We start from the raw sequence: 4,284 nt of genomic DNA, 5'->3' as shown, positions 1-4,284 counted from the left end.
ATTTTAAGTGGAGGTAGCACAAGGAAAGTTTCATTCTCCTCAAGCTAAATTATGCCTAGGCTGAAGCTGTTGTAAATATTGGCTTAGAATACAAAGGTGATAGTGTAAAATAAATAATAATAAAACATGTCCGGGTGTAAGCTCCTGCGGAAGAGCTTCAGATTGATTTGATTGAAGCCTGTGTCTGACATCTTTTGTGTTTCAAGAGGATTTCTGGAAGGAAGGGAGAAAGCATTTGAAGCTCTACACTTCCGTGACTTCTGAGTGCTGCCTATTAGGAGCAAGCTTTCTTGCAGGGTCCTCACACATAGGACCGAACCCACTCTATGCCCCTGAGTCAAGTGCCCTTCGTTTCCTTTCATGGGGTCCAGAGTAGAATTCTAGAATTTTTTTTTTTTTTCCCTAGGAGTGACTATAGGTAAATCTAAAAGAGAGCACTTGACTGTTAAGGCTCTGCTAGTATAGTCTTACTTCGTATAAAAGCTGCTTTTCTCCTCTGCTATCATTTCATCACTCTTGGCACAGTCATTTGGTTAAAAAGATGCCTTACGCTATTTGAATAAAAGGGAGAAATCAAGGATTTGTGTGGATTGGAAGTGGTGTCACCTGTACAGTTCGATGTCTCGCTACTGACAGATACTTCTTTCTCACTGCTGTGTACCAGTTAACTTCTTTGATTTCTGGGGATCCATCATCCAGGCTTGATGCTGTTTCTCCACATATTTTTTTGCTACTTGATTCTTTAATCTTGATTTACAGCTGTCGAAGTGTACTTTGTAACTCTTGGAGATGAAGTTTGCAAGTCCCCTTTGTGTTAGGGCATTGAATCTCTTTAAATCCAGATACGATGGGCACTTTCCGGTTTCTCTCAGTACAGAATTTTGTAAAAGCCTTGTGGAAGCTGAAGGACATTTCTGGTGTGTATTTTTTCCCCAGACTAAGTATTCTTCCACCGTTCCCTTGCACAATGCTAGTTTGAGATCCTTAAGATGTGTAGGAGGATCTGCTGGAATCTGGACTGATTTAACTGATTTCTCTAAGGAACTGTAGGACGCCCATAGACAGATCAGATTGGGGATTTATTGTTTCCCTTTCAGATGACCTATTATAGAAGCTGAGGAGAAGGATGAACACTCTTGAGTACGAACAGTGATCGTTCTTTTTTGGCATAAGAAGGAAATGCAAGTGAAGCACGTGAAGATTTACCAGTGAAAGAATTTGCTTGAAATATGCCTAATGGTATAATTTAGTCCTTGGATACTCTGTGAAATAACTCCAGTTGAAATTGTTGCTGATTTCGTTTCCTGTGTTAGAGTACGAAGCAAATACAGAGGTCTGCAGTTTCCAGGAATTGTACTGCGTGTTAGGTCACTGGGGCATTTTATCAAAGCCCTCGGTGCTGTGTGCTACCGTCCTGCTCGTTCCTGTTCTTCAGCACGGGGACCCTCGGGGGTCAGTACTGTGTAGTTCCAACCTCAGGTTTCCTTTGGAGGTGGTTTGGTTGGGAAACACCACCATCGGGTCAGGAGACAGTAACTGGGGCAAACACAAGGTTTACTTACAGTACAGGTATTTCCGACAACTGCGGTTCCTTCCCTCTCTGAACCCTGTGGGCTGCTCCTGCCTGAGAAAAATGTAATTACAGACCTTAGATGTAAAAAAGACAACTACTACTTTTTTTTTTTTTTTCCCTTCCCCAAAAGGCTATTTATAGCCTACACTGAGAAATGTGGTAGACAGAAAATTTCCAAATACAGTGTTACGGTCTATACAGGGTATGCAGTGCTTCATAGGTGATGCATACAGCTGTGAAGTAATTACCTTGGTAGATAAAAGACGAGAAGCCCCTTTGGAACCAGTGTATTAGGGTGCAGAGAAAGCGTAGGGCTCCAGCTGGAGGAGTGGGGCAGGAAAGGAATCTCAATTTATGTAACAGAGATGAGTATGATTAAACTTGGAGTTTTTGTGGATTTTTGTAAATATCCTTAGATTTTTTCATCATGCTTAAGAATAATCTTGGGATTGGATATAGCAGGTTGTGTATACTTAAAATTCCTTTCCTTCTCTTTGTGTATTAGTATAATTCTTGCTTAATCTCTTAAAACTTTAGAAGCAGAAAATCTTGTAGAAAATATAACTATTGAAGGTTTGCCTATGGATTCATAGTTTTTCACTTTGGAGTGTTTTTTTTATCATGACTGTTTAGTGATGTAGAACAGCTCACTCGTATCTTACTAACATGAGTGCACTGAGGTCACCACAACCATTGCTATGCTCATATTTATGTATTTTTAAAAGGAGAAGAGAGAGGAAGAAGTTGAACTGTTTCCTACCATACTGCTGTTCTGAAGAAACTTTAAGTAAGTTTTGGGCAAATAATTGCATTTCTGAAGTATAAGCATGTAAGAACGTTTTTGTTGCTTACTTTCTACGGGGAATGAGAAAGATTGCTCAAGAAAGTATCAGAGCTAGATAAATCAATTTAAAACTTGGAGAATGCAAAATTTAGGAAAGTGACTATGAAACTGAAAAGGAAATAGATGAAGGCGTAGGCTTCCCCCTGAATTCTAACCTTTCTGCATATGCTTTGTAATAGACTTCAAAAGCATGATTATATACTTTTAAAATACGGAATATATATGAATCTTTCACAGTATAGGTATAATATTTTGCATTTTCTTTCCTGTAGGTTTACATGACTTAGTTTCACAAGTATTAAAAAAACCACACCAAACCACAAAAATAAACAGCAACAAACCCCAGTTTCTAAGGGATTTCTTGGACAAAAGAGAAGTAAAAAATTTGCTTTTTAACGGATAGCATTACCCGGCCAGGGTTGCCACATGGATGTTAATCAGTTATCTCTAAAGATCACAAACATAAGCATCCTCTGTATAATTAACACTGAAAAATTAGATATTTTATATGTAATTTATATCTAATTAATATTTTATATCTAATTTTTCAGTGTTGTTTTGTAAAACTTCAGGGACTTGAGAAGGAGTTAACTGCTTACCACATGTATGTAAATAACTTGAACGCGTTCTGTGGCTTATTACCTTGTATGTCCTGTGGACTGCGGGGTCAGTGTACAAAGAGTGACGTTCACTAAAAGCCAATAGAAGTGATTTACTCACGACAGCACAGAAGTCTGTGAAGATTAGTTTTCTCTGCTTCCCAAGTATTAGAAAACATTACTCTTGCAATGACAAATAATACGTATTAATGAAAGTCAGCATAGTAAAATAATTTCCTGACTTTGCAGTATATCCTCGATATATACTTGGGTATAACACTCACAATAATAAACTTCAAGATTTTCTGAATTTTTAAAGAATGTTACCTTAATAGATTATACTTATGGTTGAGAAGATGCTTCTATATGAACTTTTAGGCAAGATGTTAGTGAAATCGGCAGTTCCTCTTACACGATCCCCGTCCTTGGAGAGGAATCTCTTCTGCGTATGCTTGGAAGGACGCAGGTTCAAGTCCTTTTCATGCAGAACACTTGATGGAAAGTACAAAATGCGAAGTGAGAATAAAGAAACTTCAGGGGATGTTGTTGTTATAGAAGGATGTTGTTTTTCAGCTAAATGAGCTGTGGCCATATGTGCAATACAAACTTATCTTCATTCTTTTTATTGCAAAAAAGGGTTAATAATTGTATTGAACATCCAGTCATGTTTTTAAAGTGCATTTTCACAAGCATTCAAGCAATTTAATCAAAACTAGTCTTCCGTAGAGAACTTGGAGGTGTTTTTCTGCAAAGGCCATTTCTGTCACAGATTACAACTTCATTTCCTTTGATATTTGGGAAAAGATTCTTGCAAGAATTATTACTTTCAGTAATAAACATTCTATCTTCTCTCAGCACACCTAAGAGTATCTAAGTATCTGTCTAGCTGTATCAGTATGTTGCTTAAGCTCTAGATCAAAGAAATCATGTGGAATGTAACCACTAGAATGTGAACGTTTATATAATGTTAATGGTACTGGTTGTTCGTGTATTAATGAGCAAATTAATTGTGGAAAAAAATGTTTATCAAAACCTGAAGACCATTTAGGATTCAACACTAATGTTTTAAAATAAGAACTGTGTGTACTTCACAATCCCCTATTCTGAGAAAGAGCCTCTGAAAGAAGTATTACATTTTAGTTCATTAGTAGAAGCCAAATCAAGGTAATTTTTGCTTATTTTTATTGTCTGACATACTTGACCAGGTATATCTTCTGAGCCGTACAATCAAAATATTAGGTCTATTTTCTTTTTTTCTTTTTTTTCTC

This window comes from Pygoscelis adeliae, unplaced genomic scaffold (assembly GCF_000699105.1).
Source record: "Pygoscelis adeliae isolate BGI_AS28 unplaced genomic scaffold, ASM69910v1 Scaffold156, whole genome shotgun sequence".
NCBI classification, from domain to species: Eukaryota; Metazoa; Chordata; class Aves; order Sphenisciformes; family Spheniscidae; genus Pygoscelis; species Pygoscelis adeliae.
Note: the sequence above shows the minus strand (reverse complement) of the source record.